The sequence below is a fragment of the Chlamydotis macqueenii genome, chromosome 3 (genome assembly GCF_036417535.1).
Source record: "Chlamydotis macqueenii isolate bChlMac1 chromosome 3, bChlMac1.mat, whole genome shotgun sequence".
In the NCBI taxonomy this organism is placed as follows: domain Eukaryota; kingdom Metazoa; phylum Chordata; class Aves; order Otidiformes; family Otididae; genus Chlamydotis; species Chlamydotis macqueenii.
In genome coordinates, this window is record NC_141558.1 from 85443338 (window position 1) to 85468799 (window position 25462).

Here is a 25462-nt window from a genome sequence, read left to right on the forward strand (position 1 = left end):
TAATGAGTAAAAAAAGATCAGAGGCAGAACAACATGCTGATTATGAGAGAACTTAATTAAGGAAATTGTACCCATCTGCACAATGTTGAAATGGCAACATGTTCACTTCTAGAATTACCAATATTCCTATTTCACAAGAAAAATCAGAATAGTGCCCAGGCTAAAGCCAGTTTCATAACCTAAAAGCACTGTCAATATACATTCCAGATCTTCGTCTTGCATAGTAAGCACATACAGCAAGCTCAGCGTTCCTTGTAGAAATATTTTCAAGCAAAAGCAAGGTCTGAATGTCAGACTCGCATCATTGATCAAGAAGATAATAATATTGAAACAGCTAAGCTTCAATCTTGCATAACAAATAGTCAGAACAAAGTCAGTGGGAAAGCTCTAAAGTGTGTGTATCAGTAGAACCAGATTTTCACCAGCTTTCTTTGACTGCCAACTCTTTCCTTAGCCACCATGAACAGATCCAGTCCATTTCCTATCTAAGTGTGAAATTCAGTTGTGTTTCAGAGGAATAATCTTTATATTAAATAAAGTCCTGCATAAGATGCACCAAGAGGTTTTTCCTGCCTCCACACCTGAGAACAGCTGTGGCTATTCTGACTGCAGGCTTGGCATTGACGGCTGTCAGAAAGTCAAGAGCAATCCTGCCTTTCCCATTACAAACATTAAATGCCTTTGGCATTGTTACCAGGAAGCACATCAGAAGTGACCAAGCAGTCAGCTGTGCACAAAGCTCCCATGAACATATCTCAAACACACAATGGGGAAAGATAACAAGAAGGGCACAGACAAAAACATTTTAGCAAAATGTCCTTATTCAGAATGGAAAGATATCCTGCTGAACAAAAGGGGAAAAAAATCACCTAGAAAATAAATCTCAGGTTGCTAATATCAGAGAGGCCTCCCCCTCACACACTCCCCCTGCAAAAAAAAAAAAAAAAAACCCACAGTGTAAAAACAGTGCTACTAAAAATATAATTGTAACTGAAAGGCTGTTTAACAATGAAACTTTCACAATACTCTCTTTTGACTATTTAACTAACCTTTCAAATTAAAGTACTAAATCTTGATCTGGTGAACGGAGATGCTGTTCTTTTAAAATAAACCACGAGGTTCTTGTTCAGGCTACGTCAAGGCTACGTATCCAGAGCTAGATGGTAAAAAAAACCTGAAAAAACAACAACAAAAAAAATGCACAATAAAAAACTTTCATTATATGAGGACTTCTTTAATTAAAAGTATTTGTTTTCTGGAGCCCCCAACATAAGGAGGACATGGACGAGTTGGAGTGAGTCCAGAAGAGGGCCATGAAGATCACCAGAGGGCTGCAGCACCTTTCCTATGAGGACAGACTGAGAGAGTTGGGGCTGGGGAGACCTCATAGTGGTCTTCCAGTACCTAAAGGGGCCCTACAGGAACAATGGGGAGAAACTCTTCAGTAGGGCCTATTGCAATAGGACAAGGGGTAATGGTTCTAAAATAGAAGGAGGTAGATTCAGATTAGATATTAGAAAAAAAATTTTATAATGAGGGTGGTGGAACACTGAAACAGGTTGCCCAGAAAGGTGGTTGATGCCGCATCCCTGGAAACATTCAAGGCCAGGTTAGACGGGGCTCTGAGCAACCTGATGTGGTTGGAGATGTCCCTGCTCCTTGCAAGGGGGTTGGACTAGATGACCTTTGAAGGTCCCTTCCAACCCTAACCATTCTGTGATTCTATAGTTATGCTCAGACCAGACTACCCTTCTTCCTCATATCATTGCTTAAACCATCTATTGCATTACTTCTGAAAAGAGGCTCCCCGTTACTCAGCATTAATGCTGAGATATGCCTAGGAGCTTTCAGGTATGTCTTTTCTTCCTGGAAGTGTTGCCTCATTGGAAAAGGATAATTTTAGTCATTTGCCTTGGCCTCCTAAATGAATGGCAACTGTGAGCTGCAGACAAACAGCTGTATTTGCAAGCAACCCTTACAATACCGTATTTGCTGGAGTGGGGGGTGTTGGGGCAGAAGGTAATAGCAAAGAATTTTGTCATTCCTGCAAGCCGAATCCAACCATTTGTTTCCTTCTATGGACATTTTATTGACTTTTGAAAGCACATTTATTTCTGGCTTTGCCTGTCCTGTATGAACCCTCTCCCCAGGATTCTGGAGGGAGAAAGTACAACTAATCCTGACCAAGAAATGCTAACAAGAATCACCAGCAGGACTCAGAGAGGAACCTTTGCTTGTCATGAACGTCTTCTTCAGTTTCTTTGCAGTAAGTGAGGAGCCAAAAAGATAGAACAATGAAGGACTGTTTATTGATGTTTGATTAGAGCTTCCAGGAAGCCACATTTGGGTGGGTGACTGAACTTCAGCCTCCTAAGTCCTTGTGAGTACTGACCAAGAACGAACAGCATAGGGATCCTTCCCTTTTTTAGTGTCCTGAGAATTCCTTCAGCACCTCTTGTCCTCACTGTGCCTTCTGGACTGAACAATGGGAGCTGCATGGAACTCGCATCACCTCCATGGGAGAAGGAGTGCCTGGGTAACAAAGAGAGCCTGGTCAGGCATCCTCTCCTGATTCTGTCACACAATTCCAATGAGAGAACAGAAGTATAGGTATAGTAAAATTAAAGTCACTTCTTTCTTTGCATCACAAAATGCAATCAGAGCATAAGGGTATACTCTGAGTCCAAAAACAGAAAGATTTTCAACCAGCCTATTTTCTAACATAAGTAGGGATGATCATTACCATTTATATTTTATAAATGAAAAAAGAACCAATGAGTGATTACAAGGGCTTGATGTAAAACTGAAGAGTATGCTAGGCTCTGAAAAACCTACTAGGCACAGGGCACCTCCAGCTAGTTCTACTCAGTCTATGCTGGCACTGACTAGAGACATACTATACGTGGAAGCTTAGACTCTTCCTCATGAAGATCATTAGATTGAATAGAAAAGAAAGACTGTTTCTACTTCTTTGTATACAGTCAAACAAAGGCAATCTAAATGTATTTACTTATTGTCATCAGAGCATCAGCACCTCATGCAATGAATGATTAATACTGTTTAAATAGATCTGCTGGAGAAGAGAAACAACAGTTACTTGGAATTACTGACAGGAGAACAAGTCCCAAATATTCAGTCCTGGGCACCTTCATTCCAGGAGGATTCCAGAGCTATCTTACTTGGTAAACTGCTGGCAGAGAGGGAATTCAAGCAGTGCACAATGCAGCAAGCTGCCTGTGATCTGTGAGTGCATAACTCTTAACCACAGAAGCATTGGAGACAATAAAACAGGGTACAGAGGAAAAATTGCTTGGGTAGAGCTATCCTAGCTACAGTCTTGCTGAATTTTAAAAATACATTGCAACAACTTTTTCTGGAATGTAGCTGGCTCTACTTAGAACTGGGTGAGAAATATTTTTTCCCTGCCATTGCATCACGGGGGGGGGGGGGAGGGGGGGGGAGAAAGGAAAAAAAAAGGTGTTTTAATTTCTTTGTTAATAAAAAAAATAACTCAACATATATAGGAAAACTCAGACACCACCTTCAGAAGTGTTCAGAACCACCATATTCACCTTAATCCGATGAAGCCAAACAGAAGTCCCACTATTCTCACATCATCTGCTCTACGTACCTAGCACCTACCATCTGCTCTAATCCAGGAGACAGATCTTTTGTTTTGGCTCTCCCTCCTCGCTACCTTTTGTCCTTCTGCCCCAAAATTCTACCCTAAGCCTCAGACAGTTTGATTGACTCTGGTAGTTTCCTGCAAAAAGTCCTGGTTTTGATACACTCTGTAAATAAAAAGCTGTCTTATAAAAGACATCAAACCTTAATCATACCATTTTAAGATCAGCAGCATGCTGATAAGTATAGTATAAAGTACAGTAGCATGCCGAATGACCTACACATTTTTTTTCTACTGAGTTTAAGGACATTTGAGGAATCTTTTAAATGATGCCATTGAGCACTGCCCAGAGAGGGAAGCTGTATGGGAACATATCAAGGTCACAGCAAACCTTACTCAGCTCTCTCTCCCTTCCATGCCCGCCCTCTACCGCAGCTTAGCGTGGGATCCTGACAGCAGGAGGTTCCCACTACAGGCCTTTGGCTTCATCTCTCCATCAGCCTCCAGACTCTCAGTTCTTCTCAGGGACTCTCCACACACTCCAAAGAAAGATCCCAGGCATTCGTCTCGGGCTCTGCGAGCCTCTTGCCTCATTCCTTCTGAGGAAACAGCTGGAAATTTGCCCTCAAAAACTCATTTGTGAGCTGCACTCACTCCAAAAGTTTTATCAGCTGGCTCATTCCAAGCAGGTTTTACAGAGGGATGGGAGAGCTGGACTGGATGAAAGAACTGGATCAAGGCCTTTGCCTATCCCAGGCACCAGATCATCAGACTCAAATCATCCTTCATAAAGTCCGCAGTGAAAGCTTTTTACAGATGTGAAAATATGCAGGCCACTTTTTCCTCGCCATCTCACCTTCTTGGCCTCAGAGTTATCAGAAAGTTACACATATTCTCTGCTAGTAAAATGCAAACAGCCACCTCTTCCTGTTTCTGTCTGTCTGAAAACTGACTGGAAAGACTAAAAAGCCCTCAAGACTAAAGAATTTATCAAACCAAGGACCGATGGTGAAGAACACTGCAAAAAGAAGCACAATTTTAATTATCTTCCCTTCTTAGGGAAAAACAGAAGGAAAGACAGTCAAAAATCTCTCAGATCACAGGAGGATTGCAAGAAAGGGGAAGAACTACTAAAGTTAAAGACAGCATTGGCACAAAACCAAATGGGTATGAACTGGTTACGAACAAATTTAGTTTGGAAATTAAAAGCAGATTTCTAAACATCAGAGCAGTGAGCTTCTTGAATGGTTTCCCAATAGGAAACAACAGGAGCAAAAGCCGTTTAATTTTGAGACAGAGACTGATAAATTTATGAAGGGAATCCTGCAACATAATTTCCTGCAATTAAGAAATGATGTGCTTCGTGACTTAAGAGGTCTCTTTCAGTCTTGCACACCTCATCCTCTGCTGAGCCAAGACAGCATAAATAAATAAATAAAATCCAGAGATGAGGTGCAACAGAACCAGAATATTAGCAGGGCAGCTAGCATACCAGTGAGTCTGCTTTCATTATTAAGCAAATTTATGGGTTTTTTTTCCAAGCGGAATCTATCCACCTGTAGGGACCTTGGTATTTTCAGACAAAAGTGTGGATCATAAGGGAAGATGGAATCAGTAATAAAGTTCTATCTATCTATGACCAACTACAAAGAACAGTATGGAGGTGAACTCTCCCACCAATCATGCAATCAATAGAAGAGACTGTGAGAAGTTGTCTTCACAGTCCTGCATGCAAGGGTTAAAGCTGTCAAAGGAGCTGTAAAAAGCGGGAGATAAGTGAGAAAATTAAAACAGCAAATCATTCAGGAAGAATCTGAGTTAAAGAAATAAGTTTTATAGCTGTGATATGTGTGGATGGGTACAGAAACAACCATCTGTCTTTTTCAGGCTTGAGTGAATTTTTACTGGAAAGAAGTCTCTGAAACCATTAAAAAGAGTCAGCAGGGAGAAATCTTTTAACATTATATTTCTATATTGAAAAACCAAGGATAATACCACCCTATTTTACACATAGAAGAAAAAGTAAAACACATGAAGCTGAAAAAACATGAAAAATATAGTACTGTAACATAAGAAGTCATCTGTGAACTCTCCCATAGCACATCAAACATGAGGTATTCATTCATTCCCACAAATGGAGTCAGTGTTGATCTATAAGCTGCAGCTCTGTATTACACATTTCAGTTTCATGCGTTTAAGCCAGAGGAACATTCCCAGGGGATTGAAAGAACCCGCTACAGTGAGTTGTGGTTCTATTTCGGATCATATCGCAGCATAACAAATCACAGATTCAGACACTGGGATAAGGGGCTCAATAAACCAAGTAGCATGATAACTTCATGTATATCCCTTCCACACATGCAGCCATGTGTAGAATCAAATCCACCTAAGGCCTTTCAAACTGTACAACTACAGAGCAATGATCACTCTCATACCTACATATATCCATATACCATTATTCATCCAAATGTGTATTCTTAAACACACATCATTTACTACATAGTGTTGGACAGCAGTAGCTGTCTAACCCTGTCCACACACACGACTGTTTAGCAGATCTGATCTCTCCCGTTTGAGGAACCAGAAGAGAACATAAGATTTTAATGCAGAAGGTTCTTTTGGTGCTGCTGGTTTGTTCCAGTGGTTTTTCAGCTGTGCTCTGTACAAAGTGGTCCTTAGAAGCAGAGTCACTAGACCTATTTGGTAACCCACCAGTTCCCTGTGACTGCTGTCCTGCAAGAGATTCTGAGTGCTGAGAATGATGCACTGGTCCCCTTTGGTCTAGCATATTCTTAGATTCAAAGTGGTTTGTAAATTAAGTAAATTTTTAGACGGGAAAAAAAAAAAACCAAAACAAACCCACAACTTAAAGGTTGGATTGGAAAACTAGCCAAACTAGTGCAAGTACCCTGTACTGGAACTCAAATCCTGCTGACCTTTGCTCTGGTTCCCAAAGAAATAACATTAAAACATGCAAAGGCATTAAAAAAAAAGTTCCTCTTAATAAAGCCTTTTACAGCACCCTGTGGAAATTAGGAAATCTTTCTGAAATATGGAAAGACTCCTGTTAACCACCAAGTAAAGATGAGAGAAAAGACTTTCAAGAGAGTTCAAATATTGCTGAGGTACAAGATACTATATTTTCCTAAAGAATTTTGCACATTAGATGCCTGACTATTAATGTCATTTGGTTCTCAGGCTGAAAAACTGAAAATGTAACTCTGAGCTATTTTGACTCTCTGTGCCTTGGGACACAAAGGAAGTCAAAGCAGCAAGCACGAGCACTAAGTCTCCAAACCCTGACAGTTAGACTTTCTTGTTCTCTCTCTATTGTGCTCAAAGTCAAAGCTCTGCAGTAGTTGCCTTCTTTCTAGCTAATTAAGGTGTCTTGAACAGATAAATGAAACAGCGGAAAAATAATTTGGCTGGAGTATATTTTCATTTTTCCATTTTAATTTCACTTACCAGTCAGCCACCTTAAGTATGATACTGGACAGCTGGCAAAAGAACAACATTATTGACTAAAGCCTAACGTCACTACAACTCATTATTTGTTCTTGGGTATTTTCTTACAGGAGGGAAAAAAAAAAAAAAAAAAAGAAAGAGTTGTTCAATCTAAATAAATCCCTGAAGGGTTTCCAACCCAAATGCTGTACAGTATTAGACGATGAAAGAACTGTTAGCAAAGTGAACAAGAAACAGGAAGTTGGAACTACCTGGCCAAGTTTCGTGCTATAACCTGAGTAACGTGTAATTAAAAAATAATCAGCACAGAGTGAAAAACAGATTCCAGTATAAATATATACTTTTAGGACCAAGTGCTCTATAGATAGAAATCAAACACTTTTTTTCCTAGAAAATATGATTAAAAGACAGTTGTTTTTTAAATCTCAGGTAAAAGGGAAGAAGACATATATACAAACATGAAAATATAAAGTTTGCATAATATTTTAAAATAGTATCTCTTTTTTTTTTAAATACAACATTCTGCCAAAAAGTTTAGTCTGTGAAGTTATTACACATCCTTGTAGGTACTGCCACAAAATCTATGCCACTGTCATACATACTCCCAGTCTGAAAGGAAGCGTTTGCTGTTCACGGTCTTTGACTTCTGGATGAGCTTAATACAAAATCCCACATGCAACTTTCCAAAGAGTCTCTGAGTCAGGCAAAGAATGCAGAGCATAAAAACACAGGACTTGTGTAATGCAAGCGGAGTACTGAAAAATCGCATCAGGCATTTGAATGATTCAGAGGGCTGGTAATGGAATACAGTATGCCCTTCCACTAGGTCACTAAGCTGAATCCATTCTGGATACCGAACAAAAAGCATTCCCATTTGATGGCTGCTCATGTGAAATGAAATAATCAAGGCTGTCCTGATAAATAATACTGTGGCAAATTTGCTCACTTATCACTTGAAACAAAAAGATCACAAGGACTTCAGTTGACGTAACCTAAATAGATTACAGAAGAAGTCATCCCAAACCTAACTAGTCAGCCCCTTGTTGGCAATCTGACAATGTTGGCCAAAAAAAACAAAAAAAAAAATGAAGTTGAACAGAAAGATGCTGAACTTCAGTACTGATCCTCTGACTGGACCAAAATGCACAGCTAGAGAGCAGCACTGGGGATGCTGACTCAGCCGTGGTCCAAAGCATCACTTGGTCTGTGGCTGAACAAAGGGACTGCGGTCTTCTAGGGCTGTCAGTTTAACAGCTTTCACCCAAACTAAATTAATTTCGCCTTCTTAAAATGAAAGCAAAAGAAATCCAACTCACCACTGAAGCTGTCCAAGATTTTTGAAAGATAATAATCCTTTAGCTTACTAAGATCTATGCTTAATAGATAGATGTGGATGCCAAGAGGTAGTTCAGCCCCACCTGCCAGTGCACCTTTCTATTGAAGCAAACCCAGCTTCCTGCCTTCTAGCACACACAAATTTGGCATAATTAATCAAGTTACTGTACATTTTACTGAAGTATCAAATTACCAGAAAAATGTTTTGTTTGCCTAACAGAAGATAAAATTGAGCCTTTAGTATGTTTTCTTAAAAAAATTAAAAAAATAAAAAAAATAAAAAAAAATACCATTTTGATGCAAACACTGAAGTTTTAACTTTGAGTCTGTTTCGGCTGCAGTAAGAGGTATTTTAAAAGAGAAAAACAAAACAAAACCTTTCGTTTATCCCCTGCATCCCGGCACCATTGAGTCCTGTACCTGAAAGTATATGATAATGCCCAGCCTGCTGTCAATGCCACAACCTGTCAACATCAGAGTGAAGCACTAGTGCAGGCATGCACATACATGCGCATGCACACATGTAGCATTTATGAAACTGCCACTGTAAGGGATTTAGGGTTTATTTTTTTAATTAACTGAAAACGATAACACAAGAGCTTTTCATCTGGCACGAGCTTGGGTTTCATCAGCTGCTGGAAAAGATTCTCTTGGAGAAATGAAATTACAGTGTTTCTCCATGTACTTTCCGCAGATTTCAAAATAAACATAATTGTATGATCATGCCAGTTAATAGACAGATGTAGGTAAAGTTACAGGTCTTGATACATCTAGAAGGAGGCTACAGAGCTAGACACACAATCTGGCTAACACATCATATTGGCTAAATGACAGAACGCCCAGTTAAAAAACAAAAAGTGAAGTACAAGTGAAAAGAACTGGGAAGGGCAGTTGCAAAGGATGCCCTTAGCCTACCTGCTGCACCTGAATATTGCATTATACAACACATGGCTTAAAACACAGTTCATTATTTGATGCTACTTCTGCTCATCCACATTTCCCACCATGTCAAGTTTCTCAAATAGAATAATGCATGAGAGCAGTAAACTAAAAATGATGCAGATGACTTCAGAGATTTTGCTTTATGCTCCACTTTAAAAGTGAGCAGTTGCACTGTGAATCATTTACCTCCTGCCCCTCCCCAGAAGAACAATTTGACAAAAGGGTAAGCAACAGCTGTGAATATAAAACTTATCCTTTCCTATGAAGGCACCGAGAAGTGCAGCTCATAATAAACAGCAGCACTGCCAGCTACCACTTTGTCTTTTCATCTTATACAGAACCTTTACAATCTGTGGTCTCTTGAACTTACCCGATTATAAAAAACGAAGGGTAGATCTAGCAGGGCCTTTTTTGGTCCCTAGGAATCTAGAAATTCCTACCTCTTTTCCCCATTTCATGCTCCAAAACACATCAACTTAATACATACTTTTGCTAAGCGCTCAGAAGATTATTTCACAGGTTTCAGGGTGTAGCAAAAAGAACAAAAGGGATTTCGCCATTGCTTTGATTTACTGGCAAGGTCAGTGTAGTATTTAAACATGATTATTTAATGATATATTAGGTCACTACCATGTTTATGTAAGTATATTAAACTAGCAGAGTGCCTAAAACTTTTTAAAAGACTTTTGTTCATTATTTTTCACATTTAAGAAATAATATCCGCAATAATGGACTGATATTAAAGAGATATTGACATTTTCCAAGGATTCTGATCAATCTGGTTAAGAAGAAAAGAACTTTGGAACTACAGATAAGAAAAAGGAACAGCTCGGTCATCAATTGTCTCAGACACAAGATGACATCTGTATATATGTGAAGATGGAAATAAATTAATTCCTTGGAGGATGCTCATGCACATGAGCATTGGCAGATCTGCCATAGTCTGTCTGGAAGAGTTGAGACTAGCTGCATACAGGTATCTAGTCCACTGAAATTATTCTTTGGGGGTCACATTCCTGCAATAATTCCTTTCCACCTTCAGAGCTATTATATCTTATTTACTTTCCTTCACCTTCTCTGCAAGTCAACTTTTTTTTGATGTTACACAGGACAATGACTGGAGAGGTCTCCACTTATACTGATAAACATATCCCTTGTGTAATGGAAAATGTGACGTTCCAAACAGTTGCCAAAGCAGAGACAGGCAAATAAATCGGACATATATGAAATGCCTATGAAATCTGTTACCAAAGAACAAGGCAAGTTACTATACTATCAGCACAGTGAATCTTCGATATGAAACTGAGGTTTTAAGTTTGGATGCTCCTTCTGTTATACAAAGCAAAAAGAGGCTTTACCTACAGCAGAGAATAAGACTAGATTCATCTCAGCTATATATGACCACCACAAGCCTGCATAACCTGCGGTAACATCCTGCACTACATGAAACATTCTTAGAGAAAGGACTTTGCAGTAGGCTTCATTAAGTAAACTATGACAAGATGCTCAAATTAACAACAAGAATCTGAAGCTCTGCAAAGCAATAACAAAACCTAATAATATCATAAACCAAACTGTCAGTAATTTGAGTAACCACTCAGCAGAGTTACTACCACTGTAAGTAAGTAGTAGACAAGCACTCTAATGGCAGGCACAGAATTTATAGCACTGCCAACATTGTAAGTATCTAGAAGAACAGAATCTAATGAAAAAAAAAGCTATTCAAGGAAGCTACATTTCTTTAATTTGGCATACCTATAGGTGAAGGATTTCTTCACATTTTAAATATCACACATATATGTCATTTAGCTAATGTTTTGGAGACTCTGCAGGAGTTAATTCTATGACCTCTTCATCAGCCACGGACAGACTTACAGTGTGGACTCTTAGGTATGAAGTAACTCAAAGAAAAACACTCAGGAGCCAAATAAAACACATACTAAAGTGAATTTCCAAACAACACAGTAAAAATAGGATCAAGCACATCAAACCGTCTCTTCCATTTGTGAAGCAAATATTTTAATTTGAAATATAGGCAAGTAGGAGAACTGAACTGAAATAACTTCAACTACCATATGAAACATGTCATGCAAACAAATGAAATAGATGGGGAGATGCAGCCGATAAGAGCTTAGCTGAACATCAGTGACGGTGGAGGAGACACACCTTCCGTGAATAAATTAGCCTCCTACCAAGACAAGCATCTGCTAGAGCCAAGTGTGTCTCAGGGTGCCTGACAGCTCTATCATTCTCAATGAACTTGCTCCACTGCCCAGGGGTCCAGCATGTCTTGCACAACACACAGGGGACAACTGAGTGGTCCCATCAAGTAGACTGCTCGAAGGAAAGTGAAAAAGATTCCCAAGAAGTTACTGAAGCAGCAGCCAGACACCTGACTAGTGTCTGCTAGTTCAGAGATTAACTGAAGAGAAGAATCTTTCCTCTGATCCAGCAAATAATTTCAAAGGGCCATTTGTACCTGGATGTCTAATGAACCATAAGGAGTATAAAGAAATGTCTGGGTTTTTCCTGAAAAACTACTAATATCCCAAGGATGCACTGCATCACAATTACTGTTCAACCGACTCTTGTACATAAGAAAGTTGACTTCTGCTCACATGCTCCACTGATTCAGTTGAAGCAGTAGCAGTTTAGACTTTTCAATGAGGTATAATTGTGAGTCTGAATGACTCCCATGGTCCATACGGTCATTCAGTTCTTTGAATGTGCTTTGCCCAGCATGTCTTACATTAAGGACTCAAAACCTGCACATCTTTCCACTCCACTGCAAGTCATCTGTAAGTAACAGGAATAAAGACAGACAGAAACATCTTCCTGTTCAAGGCACAAGCAAAGCTCCCGGTCACAACAGGAACATCAAGTTCTAATAGAGGTTGTATCAGGTGGGAACTTGACAGCTCTGGTCCTTCTCTACTCACAACAGAACTGCGGTAGTTAAAATAATACCTTCATTCCTTTTAAAGCCTTTGATTCGAGGAAATTCAATTTCCTATTCCACAAAGTAGCAGAATATTATTATACATGCCAGGGTACACATAAGCAAATATATACACACAGAGGTAAGAGAATACAGTAATAGACTGTCCTAACTCTGTTATATATGGGTAGAATATGGCACAGTTATAACCTTCTTGGTACCAGTAGTGGTATTGAGATTTCTATGAAGAAAGCTGAACACGCCCCTCCCCCTTTCCCCAAACTACTTGACAATATGCGGTTCAGTCATTAAGGTTTACAGCTCTTATCATTCAGCTTACAGATCTCCAACCTCTGCTACACATCTGTGCTGGATACAAAGGATATATTTCCGTATCAGATGTCTAACTCCAGCCTGCAACTTGATCAACACTGAGTGAGAGTTCTTCCTCATCTCCCACACCATTACTGGAGTAACATTTCTGTCAAGAGATTCCATTATTTCCCTCCCCTTCTTTATCCAGGCTGACCCCACAACACATTCCAGAAAAGATAACAGGATCATAACTAGGCTCTAATTTCTAGAGTTGATCAGCAGAATTTATATTTTTCTTTATAATTCAGATCATAACTTAAAAAAAAAAACCCAAACAAATAAACAAACAACCAAACTACCCCCACAACTTAAGGGCATAAAAATTAAAAACATTGACCGCTCTAACTGGATGCTATATACTGTAGCTTTCTGTACATGTGAACAATTTTGGGTGTAGTTGTTTAAAACATCTTATCTCTACTCGATTTTTCCCTCGAATCTTCACCAGCTCCCTGTCAGGGAGGGTTGTGCCGGACGCAGCAACACCGCCCTCTGCCCGATGCAGAGACAACGGCATTTACTGCCTCTGCTCTTCCAGAGCTGCCAAGGTGCTCACTCACATTGAAACCAACACGTACAGCGTTTGCGCCGCAGTACTCGGGCATCCCGATTTCACTGATAACAGTTTTTAAAAGGTTCGTATTCCTCCTGCACATATCCCATTCCTTTTTAAAACTGTTTAACAGGAGATTTGTTTTTACTCTGGAAAAGTGAATGACAAGTCACTTCAAGCTTCCTGAAGCTTTTTTTTTTTTTTTAAATCTCCCTCTTTAATCACCTCCGCGAGAAAAGCCAATTACAACTCTTACCAGCTTGCTCTCCCCCCGCATACCAAAGCACTTGCCGCTTTCCCCTTCCCCGCTCCTGCAGCAAAGCGTCAGTGTGGAAAGAGGATTTCCAAACAGAAGCACAAACACTGACAAATCCTCAAAGCTTTTTTTTTTTTTTCACACTTTTATTTTGCCTCCATGTTTTCCCAGCTGCTCTACTTAGAAGACAATTAAACAAAAAGAAAAAAAAAACTAAAACAAAACAAAAAACCGGCCTGCACAAAGCAATAGCAAATTAAGAGACTGGAAAACTGCAGCCCACGGAGGAAGATGCGACTTTAGCTGGACTTACCAATTTTATCCCGCTGTATATTTTCCTACTTGCTTTTTACAGCAGCTGAGCTCAGTGCTCAAGCACGTCCACCCCGTGTCGGGAGGCAGGCGGAGCGCGGATCCCCACGCGGGACGGTGCTGCTGAGCGAGCGGAGCCGGGGCGGCAGCGGCTGCTCGGGCCCCGGTCAGGAACTGCTTCCCATTCCCCAGCCCCGCTCCAGAGCTGCGGGCTCCGGGAGGCAGGGCCGGCCCCCGTTACTGTGCCGCACTTTCTTAAAGGGACCGAGCTGCGGCCGGGCCCGAGCGCACGCGAACCGGGAGCTCCCGGGGCGGCGCCTGGAGCCGGGGCGGCGGTGGAGGGGGGTGGGCTCCCCGCACCCAGCCCGGGCGGTAGCCATCGCCACACCAGACGGTTTCCTACGCGCCTTGGGAACAAGAACAAGCCTTCTACACAGCTTTTCGTCCAAGGTCTTCAGGTGTTGCGGTTTTTTTTGGTTTTTTTTTTTTTTTTTACTTTTGCTTCCTTCACGCTCCGGGCAGCGCAGGCCGGAGCCATTTTACAGGGTGCGGGAGGAGGCGCCAGCGGCAGCGGGGCCCCCGCGTCCCTCGGTGCCGGGCGGCAGGCAAAGGGTCCCATCTGTGGCCGAGAGGCCAGTGGGCTGCGGTGCGTCCCCTCCACACCATCCTCAGCCTGCGAGCTGCAGCGGCACTGGGATTTGGGATATCCCCTGGCAACTCTTGAGGGTACTGGTGGATAAGAAGCTCAACATGAGCCGGCAATTTGTGCTTGCAGCCCAGAAAGCCAACCGCATCCTGGGCTGCATCAAAAGAAGCGTCGCCAGTAGGTCGAGGGAGGTGATTCTGCCCCTCTGCTCTCGTGAGACCCTCCTGGAGTACTTGCGTCCAGCTCTGGAGCCCCCAACATAAGAAGGATGTGGACCTCTTGGAGAGAGTCCAGAGGAGGGCCACAAAGATGACCAGAGGGCTGGAGCACCTCTCCTATGAGGACAAGCTGAGAGAGCTGGAGCTGTTCAGTTTGGAGAAGAGGAGGCTCTGGGGAGACCCTGTAGTAGTCTTCCACTACCTAAAGGGGGCCTATTAGACGGGGACAGGCTCTCTATCAGGGCCTGTTGTGACAGGACAAAGCGTAATGGTTTCAAGCTAGAAGGAGGTAGATTTAGACTTGATATAAGGAAAAAATCTTTTACAATGAGGGTGGTGTAACACTGGAACAGGTTGTCCAGAGAGGTGGCAGATGCCCCATCCCTGGAAACATTCAAGGCCAGGTAGGACAGGGCTCTGAGCAACCTGATCTAGCTGGAGATGTCCCTGCTCCTTGCAGGGGAGTGGATTAGATGACCTTTGAAGGTCCCTTCCAACCCAAAATATTCTATTATTCTAACTGGGATCATTTCGACCGTAAGAGATTTTATTCCCCGTAATGGAGAGAACATGACTTAACTAAACAAAATCCCCTAATTTTCCAGTTTGTCCTCTTCAGTCATTCTCCAGATAGCTTTAATCCCATGTAAACCACTGCTTCCAACATGTTTTCTGACTTCATTTTCAAGTATGTCTGATATTAATAGCTAGATTAATATGGGGGAGTTGTCTGCCTCGTGTGTGTTGCTGTCTGCAGTGGAAGAAACCACATTCTCAGTAAAGCTGAAATTCAGAGATAGTAACACCATCTGCAAAATATATATATAGATATATATATAGATATATATATATCTTTTTCACTCATGGAAATATATGGTTTGCTCCCTGTACATGTAAGTCATTTGTTTTCAGTACAATAACTGAACTCTCATGATGACAACACCAGTCAACACATATCACAAGGCTAAGTCATATATACACAAATATGTGTATATTTAATGGCTCAACCAGAGAAAGGAAGTTACAGGGGAAAAATATCACCTTCAAACTCGCGAGCTAAACCAAACAAAATGAGACCAGTCACCACTCTCCTGTCCTCTCTGCCTTCACGTACATGAATGCACAATAAGCACAGAATGGGCACAAACTGCTAGCAAAATAATGCCATCTCTTTCTGTTTCTTTGGTCCTATGGTAAAAGGACGTGGGTACCAACTAAAAAGTGATTCCAGCCCTTTTAATGCTAATTGTCCTTCACGAACAGGCTCACTAGGTATCCACTAACTACTGGAATGTATACTTTCCACCATATAAGCAAAGTTACATTTCTAAATTATAATCTTCAGCTTTATTAGCCTTGTATTAAACCACGGTGACCCCTCAGCGTTCCTCTAGCATGAGCTGTACTATGCTCCTACGTTTCTCAGCACAAAGCCTGGGAAAGTTTTATATGATTTACATATGCAAATTACATGTGAGGCACAGTGGAAGACATCTTACAATTCCATCAGCTTTCCTCTCTGTTCACACCTTTCAATTAGTCTATTAATCCTCACTTTCCACTAACATCTCTGCCTACCACTTTTTTCATCTAATCCTCCAAGTCCCTGCCCTTTTACTCCCTGTTTCCCCCTTCTGCATGCCAGGTACTTCTTGCAGCTGATCTCTACCTTGCGAGCTCCATCTAACTGTCTTGGTCCCCCCCTTCTCCTCTCTATCCTCTCTGTTTCTCACTGGAATAAGAAAGAAAAGCTGAAAGGAGAGGTGGGAATGATTAACTGATTCCTTCTTTTGCTTGCCTCTCCTTCCTCCAGTCAAGGTTTTGGAGCCAGAGACCTGTATCCAGCCCTCGAAACTAACCTGAAGCAGCAGGCCAAGGGACAAGGGTTAGGCAGGCTCGCATTACCAACACTATATCCCTTCTCACCTTAGCACACTGTATCTATGATACAGTGTAACCAAGACAAATTCATTAGTTAAAACTTAACAAAACAGTCACCTTTAAGACAAAACTGGTCATCCATTTGATGCCTCAGCGAGGGTTATTCTGATATGTTCAAAACAGAGTCTGTCTACAAGACAACAGGGTAAGGTGCCGCAGTGGATGGGGATTTGAATGGCAAAGACACCAGTGATGGAGAGAAACTGGGGCCTGAGGGGAGCTAAAGTGATGCTCCATTGCTCCACACACACAAAACAAGAACATGCAAAATATCAGAAAGTGCCCAGAAGGAAATAGGCTTGTGCCACTGGACCGGACTAATCTAACCACCATAAATGTTAAGATATAAAAGAATATCTGCTGTTCCTTACATATGTTGCTTCTTACACTCCTCATAATCCCATGTGAAAGCTGCCTCCCTCCCCTCACCGCAGCATCTGGATGTTCCATTGAGAGAGCATTGTCTAATGGTTACAGCACAACTTCTGGTTTCTATTACTGGCTGTAGGAGAAATGTGTGATATATTAAATAAAATAAAAGACATAGAATTCGAATTCTGCTGCGTGCTTCAGTATTTAGTCCACAGTAAATGAAACTAGATAAATCACTGATTCTTTCTGTGACTCTGTTTCCCCAATAACAAAAAAAAAAAGGTACATTAAACTCTGGTGTTATATAATTCAGTACTTGTATTAGTAACAGCCGGGATGAAAGATGCCAGAGAAGCCAGCTTTTTATTATTAAATACTGAACTGCAGATACCTCAGCAAAAACTGAAAAGTGTTGCAGTTTACAAAAAATGCTTGATTCTGCAGAGCAATCCCCTTGCACAAGAGGTGACATTTAATAGGTGCTATTTTGGTGTCTTACCTTATAGGGGACAGCAAAACCAGAAGTCATCCCAAAGTTATTAAGAAAGAAAAAAAAAGGTATGTTTCTTTTTTTGAACAGTATATCACATAAGATCTACATCCCAAGACAGCACAAACATACTTATAGAGTTAGGTCCTTATCTGTTTAGGAATAAGACCATTAAAGAAATTGCCTGCCTATTTGTATAAGCATTTTTAGGCTTTGATGACCATGGTCAAAACAAAAAAAACTATAGTATTATCTATGCATAATGGCCCTTAATAGTAATGGGTGAAAAGACAAGGGGAAAGGGACATACAAAAACAAATAGATTATTTGCTGCTCAAAACCAGAGTGCTTATAGAATGCAGAAGCAAAAGCTTCTGTGAGATGTTGCTCCACCTCTGGAGATATAAACTGTTTGTTAGATCCCTTGTCAAAACAAAAGGGCATGGGTTTATCACTCTATCAACAAAAGTGCCCATTGTGAGAGGAGACCCAGTGCCAGGCTGCCTGCTCCATCTGACAATGAGATTAAACACCATGGCTCTGTGAGCTTGGCTGCATGCCTTGCCTGACACCACCACCCGGTGCAGCTATAGGGTCAAAGACTTCTGCTCGGTCACCACAGGCCACAGAACTAGCAAGGCTTTCATACCTTCCCTACAGAGATTGTTTCTGCTTGTCTTCCAGTCTCCAAAATACCACACAATGTTTTGAGTATCTCAAGTGTGACATGCAGAGCAGTACTACTACTATACACTGACACTGGATGTAACATGGTGATGGAACGACCACGATCCTTACTTATCAAAGAGCTGCAAGAAATTCTGCTCTCTGTTGCTGAGAGGCTGAAATGAGGCATATATAGTCAATAAAATACAGATATGCTTATACATTCTTTTAGTTAATGTAATTACTCTAAAATTCTTCTAAAATAATTTTTATCTTTGGGTTCAAACCACACCATTAGATCTAAGGGCTGGATTCCACTCCCACTGACCTCCTGGTGAATAAGGATGGAACTATTCAAGGATATGTAAGTTTCAGATTAAAGCTTTTCAATCCTAACCCACATCTTTACTGTGTTAAAACAGCAGTTTGAGAACTTGCTTTGAACTTTAAAAAACATAGGGATCTGGACAGTGCTCATCTGAAATAATGTTAATTAATAATTAAAAATTAAAGCTATTAATTCACAAGATTGTTTTCCACTTGATGAATCATAATGTGTGTACATACCTGTGTGTGCATGTATGCATTTACAGGTGTGCATGCATGCACATGTTTGAGTGAAACTGCAGGAGAACCTATTGCTATTAAGGTTAGCTTGCATCTGATGTATTTTGTTGGTATACTTCTTTTCCTGCAGCATTCCTGACACCATGGAAAGGTATATTTTTGCTAGCTGCCTCTACAAACCCAGCACAAACATTTATTTTTGCTGGGTTTATTTTCTCAGTTGAAAAAAAAAATGGTTAAAAGTAAATAAATTGGTTCCTAGAAACTAAGTCTTATCAGATGTATGAGTTGTGCAGTTATAGAAAGTTGTGGCCTCCAACGTGAAGATAATGTTCCTCGACAATGCCTTAAATCAATGTACTAGCTATCAAACTACTTCTACCAGTTCTAAAATAAAAAGATTAGTTTTCCGTAGGCCCACACCACAGAATTTAGGTCAACTACAACTACATTCATATCTATATCCATCATAATAAGATGTAAGATGTTGATTTGGACCTTTCTGGAGATGGCACAGTTCAATTTCATCCTTTTCCCTATGTTTTTCCTGTTTACAGCTCCTTCTCTTGCATTGGCTTCTCAACCCCTTTATAACCTTCTCTCCTGTATTCGTTAAGATTTAGCGAGTGGTCTGCACAAGTTGCTTGCTGACAAGGGAACATGCAAGCCCAAAAGAAAAGCCATCAGTATTTGCTGCAACTCAGATAACATGTATGGAAAGAGGAAAAAGACATTTTCTCTTCAGGAAGGAGAAAAGGTTTACAAGGTCTTAGAAAGCAAAAGTCAGAAATTCCTTTCCAGCTGAAGGAAAAAAGAAAAAAAAAATGTGGAAATTTTACAGGAATTGTCTCATTTCTCCTTTTAGTTTTGCTTGGTATTTCTCAAACATTTTGAAAGTGCAACTCTTTTTTTTCAGATAATAGCTCAACTGAAACTCAGATCTCTGAAGGCGAGGGAGACAGAATTAGCCAGAATTAGATTAGATTTCCTGCCACCAAAACATCAATCATCTACCAGCAATTAAAGGTAAGCAGTCCCTGACTATAGTAAACATTTGTAGCCAGCAGCTTCACCCTGACTTCATTTGCCTGCCTTGAAGAAACTTGCGTTGTCTTCACACCCAACACTTTATGGCCCTTTTGAACCTGTTAATGATACTTTCTCAGAGATAACAGACTAGAGTTTTAGAAAAAAAAAAAAAAAAAACAATTCAGATGAACTTCAGGTCCTTTCAGTTTCTTTTTTCCTTTTCAGTTAGCAACAGAGGGCGCTGATTTGTGAAATGGAGTCTTCCTCTGTTTTCCCCATCGTTTTTGAATGCTTCATTATATTCTGTATATATCTTCTCATCTTCCAGATAATTTTTTTTTTTCAAATAATCTATATTCTAGCAAATGGTCACCTTACAGAAAGGAGCAGTATGCAGACAGGCGATCTGTATCACAAAGATTAATAACCACATGTTGTTGGCTAGATCTACTAATTATCTGAACTAAGGAGGACTAAGTGAGCTTGTCCCTAGGCAGCTGTTCCAGTAAAAGTCCATATAATTACATTCCTCAATATTTTTCATTTGAAGGTTGGTTTTTTTTCCTTTTTGAAAAAAATCCAAAGACTACTTTGGGCTGCACTGGAACATAGGCTTTCACTAACAATAATTTAAAAATTCGTTTGGGCTCTGAATGGTCTGGGGTTTTTTCATTTATTCCACTGATTTATGTGCATGGATTTGTTTAGCTGCATGACAAGGAGGGGTACATGGGCTTTTTTAAATTTTGGAAGTGTTTAGGGAATACCTGATGTATTAACCATAATTTAATTAGCAATGATCTAGATCAACATGTCTTGCTCCAACCAAGAATAAGGCATTAATACAGTCAGAAAGAAAGTCAGTCTCCAGCTATGAACGCACAGACCTAAGTGACTTCCAGGAAAATCAAAGGAACAGGAAGAAGGAAAGGCAAAGGGAAAGGCTGTTTCCACTTCTTAATCTGATAGAGGGTCTAGGCTAGATCTTTTACTCTGTTTGACTTCTGGTTAGCACAAAACCAGAGTGATGAAGTAATGACAGTTTTTAAACCACCCTTGTTACTCTGTGTTCTATAAGCTGATCAAGGTATGTTAAGACTCTGATACCAACTTAGAACAGCCTTGGGGTTTTGTAAATGATATTTGGCTACTCACAGATCCTGAAACTGCTGCTTGGCAGGCAGGGAGCTCCAGCTAAATAACCTCTTCCTTACAGTACTGGTGACAGAGCTATCACATTGCTCCTATTCTACCTAGGAAATTCACTTCCTTCAAAAGTGACTTCAAGGTTGCCAGTTGTGCATGCTTCTGAGTCCTCTGTAGCATGTCAGTGGAAAAAAGTAGCCGGAGCAGTAAGTCCTTCCTCCGTCTGTGATGCTGGGCAGGGGACAACATTTGCTTACTGTGTATTCTCTGCAGAAGATCTAGAAGGATTAGTTACAGTTGGTGTGGCTTGCTAAACTTTGATTATTCATGTCCTCTCGAGTTTACATGCAAACTAATTAGTAGCACTGATCCCTTAGTAAGAAGCTGAAATCAATTAGGAAGGCAGCTGTCCTTATTATAGTAATTAATTGCAAATGACATTTGGTCTCAGTACTTGAAGGCCAAGCTCTTTATTCTGGGTTTCAGGGCTTTGATGTTTTGTTGTTGCTTTTTTTTCCCCTCCATTACACCACTGTTAACCCACCCTGATTTTTCCTGGACATAAATTCCATCACACAGAATCTGTCCTATTTTGTGACACACACTTTCCTGGAGAATACTTGGCTTTCTTTACAGAAATTTCTGTATGCTTAGAGTCCTAGAAATGAGACAAAGATCCTATGGAAAGGTGGCTCCTTACATCTATGCAAAGGACGCTGAATTGCTCTCTTGGAAATCTGCTTGACTGTGAGGGTGAAGACAGGGGAAAAGAAAGGTGTAAGCCACCTTTGTTGGCAAGATGGTTCAGGTTGCGGGGAATGCTGAGCACCCATGCTTCAGTGGGGTGCTAAGTAGTACATGTGTGATTACCAAAAAGATTGAGTTGCTCTGGAGACAAAAAAAAATACATTGCTCTCCCTGTGAAGCAGTTGTCTGGGATATGAAGGGGGCACATGCAGATTCTGCAAGGTTTAATTCCCTCATGGTAGTCTGAGCCAGAAGGAGACTTGGTATATGGCAAGGGAGCAGTACATATTTAACTAAGTAGTGGCCCTGATTCTATACAAGATGTTCATGCACAGAGACTGGGCTCCTAAAATCGTTTGCTCCTGAACTGCTTCACACGCCAGAGAAGAAACTGATCACCTTGAGGGATGTAGCTAATCAAGAATGAATTAGTCAGTTTTCCAGAAGACTTCAAAGGTGTAAAATGGTAGTGTTTTAAAATTATGGGGAGTAAATATGTTCTTCTTGAATACACAGCTAGAGAACTGGAGCTGTAAGCAAACCATCATACTTTGTTTCACATAACAGTACCTGAAGTTTAGCATTTGTATTTTTTCTATTGACTGTCTGTGAGGTTCTAACAGCTGTGGGAACTGTTTAGGATACTGACAGAGGGGCAGGATTATGCCTGTGGAGACAACTACAGGAAACTTACTGCTCAATTCAGCTGAAGTATGACTGAGCTTGAGCCCTGACAGCTGATTCACCACTGCCCTGCTGCTTGGTGTACTCGTTTACATCAGTGTGAAGCATGCACCATCTTAACTCACCCATACTTTACACTCACACTGCACTCATGTAAATACTGCTGCAGAGTGCGTGGCAGTAGGGAACTGGATCACATGACTTCACAGCATTCACATCTCATAAAGTGGAAACATCATGGGAAGAAAGGGTTTCACATTATTTTGTCTCTGTAAATGATTGCTGCAAACACTACGAGAGAAATAGAAAGGACACCAACAATGATGAGACATTAGGTAAAATTAGGATTCATGCACAAATTGAATGCATAACTTCTTCTTAATAGACTAAAACCCTGAAGGATTCTAAATTGTACCAAGGATGAAGATGCTGACACTAAGTTTTCTTCTAAGTGGTGGCCCCTCTGTAAGAATGAAGGACAGAGTAAAGAAAGAAAGAGGAAAAATAGAGCATATAATCAAGAACGTTATTAAACTGTCATTTCCAATAAGCATACTTACTAACTTACAATAAATGCCTCCAGTTTAGACTATAATTATAATCAAAACCAAGTTAATATGCTGGTCCTCAGACTAAGTAATAGCGTGACTGAGACTTGTAGCACAGCCTGGATCCAAGTTCTGTTCTGCTGAAATGGTGATGGGGTAAAAATAACAGGTGGGGTAGGAGATTACAATTTTTATGTCATTAGGATATATATTGCTTCTAAACACACCTGATTTGTCTATAACTGGGGACAGTGAAGCCCTGTTTGCTGTAGCCTTGCTCTAAAGTTGAAAATCACCTTGTAATAGGTGGAAGATTCCTCTTGCCTGGTGAATGTAGGTAACATCACACAAGTTTAAGAGAAAAGTGACAGCTAAAATCCTGTTACCTTGTGTTCCATTCCTCTCCCATTCCCCACATGCAAATCACAACTAACCTGGATGATCTGTGTAGTTTCCGATTTGCTCTTCTCTCTGTGTAGGTGTCTCTGTTCAGTTCAGGACCTCACCATGTAGGAAGACCCCACCTTCAGATGATTTAGTACAGCCGTTTTAATTGCAGATATGGTCTTCTGGAGACATAATTGCAAATAAATAGTTCCTTTTAGCTTTCTATCACTATAAAAGGCACTTCCAATGTTTTTTTCACTTTCATAAGAAATTACAGAGGTTCCTGTATGGTCTCTGTTAACTTCAGTACAGGGCTGGTCTTCCACTCTTTTGATGAAATTACTTTGTCTTAAACCAGAATGATTCGAAGCACATGCTTAACACTAAGCAAGAGAAGATGCAGATAGTAGGTACTATTTGAGCATGTCAATGCAAGAAAACACTTAAAGGCGTCTTTGCTGAAGCACTCAGCAGTGCTTTTAATACACTCTAGAATCAAACTCAATATGAGTACCTCACATGTACCATTATATCTTCAACATTGATTGCATCTCCATTGTAGACAAATTGTTGATTGGTTACTCTACACATTAAGTATAGGGACCATAAGTGATCACTGATAGAGAAAAAGAAACAAATTTGTCTGCACTGAATGTGATTAACATATACAAAGATGGTTTTCAGCCGATACAGAACTGTTGGCTTTGGCTTCTTTGTATCAGCTGCTCTAGACAGATGACTTCCAGGATTTAGGAGAAAATCTGTTATGAATTATTTACTTTTATCATTCAGCTAATTTTCTTGTTGTTGGGGTTTTTTCATTGTTTTCTATTAAAGCCAAATGATTGTGCTCCAGGACATTCCACAAATGCTGCTGTACTGTCGTTTTAGAAAATACCATTAAAGAGACCTTTTCCTTGTTTGCTTCCCATGCCATTTAACTAAGCTGCTTTAAGAGAAACATCATTAAAATTGTCAATTCTTCCATGAATGCCTTAAGATTATTCATAGAAACTGTAGCCTTTTGGGGATAACAGAAACACAGGCCTTGTTTTCCCTTCATTAACCCCATTTTTCACTGAAGTAACAATATCAACTTTAACACGGGTCCATCAACACTGGGCAAATTCAAGCCACTTCTTTTTTCTTTTCTTTCCTTTCTTCTCTGTAAGGCTTTGATACTAGTGAATGATACCACATTAGAAACATTAAAGAGTGAAGTCCTCTACACAGCCTCAAATAATATATAGCATGGGAAGCAATTCTACTGCTGCTCCCAAACCTTTCACCACAATTCCTGATTTTTGTTCTGGCATAACTTAATTTAACAGGATGTGAGATAGCACATCCCAAATAATACTTGTCCCAAAATAGTAAGTGCCAGCTGTGATGACAATTCTTGAGCTATTTTGGCTCAGTCATGAGAAAAAAAAAAACCAGGTTAAGGTATCACAGAGCACAGAACAGTTGAGGTTGGAAGAGACCTCTGGCAATCACCTGCTCCAAACTCACTGTTCAAAGGACAGTCAACTAGAGAAGGTTGCCTCAGGTCTCATCCAGACAGTTTTTTAGTACCTCTACACATGGAGCCTCCATAACCTCAGTGAGCAATCTATTCCAGTATTTGATCACACAAACATTTTAAAAGTTTTTTTCTTATGTTTAAATGGAATTTCCTGTACTTCAGTTTGTGCCCATAAACTCTCATCCTGCCACCAGGCACCACTGAGAGGCAACTGGCTCCGTCTTATTCACTCCACTCATGATCAGGTATATTATACACATTCATAAGATCCCCTCAAGGCTTCTGTTCTCCAGAATAAACAGTCCTAGGTCCCTCAGTCTCTCTTCATATATCAGATGTACCAGCCCTTTAATCATCTTTGTTGCACTGTCTCCAATACATCCGTCTCTCTCTTGCACTGGTGAACCCCAGAACTGGATGCGGAACTCCAGATATGTCCCACCAATGCTGAGCAGAGAGGAAGGATCACCTTTCTTGACTTGCTGGAAATGCTTTTCTTAATATAATCCAGAGGCTGTTGGCCTTCTATGACACTTAAGACTCATGTTCAACTCGTTGCCTACCAGGTCCTTTTCTGCAAAGCTGCTTTCCAGCTGGTTGGCCACAGCCTGTTCTGGCACATGTTCCTCCCCGGGAACAGGATTAGACATTTCCCGTTGTTGAATTTTATGAGATTCCTATTGAGGTGCCTCCAA

The 25462-nt window shown here is 40.5% G+C and overlaps 1 protein-coding gene across 5 annotated transcripts in view; it reads right to left on the minus strand.

Moving 5' to 3' along the window:
• Nucleotides 1-25462, minus strand: part of DAAM2 (dishevelled associated activator of morphogenesis 2) — a 212022-nt gene that overhangs the window by 169634 nt on the left and 16926 nt on the right. For 2 of the 5 annotated variants that reach the window (XM_086744495.1, XM_086744496.1), the window contains exon 2: nt 23290-23424. The exons of 1 other annotated variant lie outside the window; for it this stretch is intronic. The gene's annotated coding sequence lies outside the window, so the exon portion shown is untranslated. Of the gene's footprint in view, nt 1-13802; nt 13957-23289; nt 23425-25462 lie in introns of those variants that run through there. 2 more of the 5 variants (XM_086744498.1, XM_086744494.1) reach the window with 1 other exon arrangement.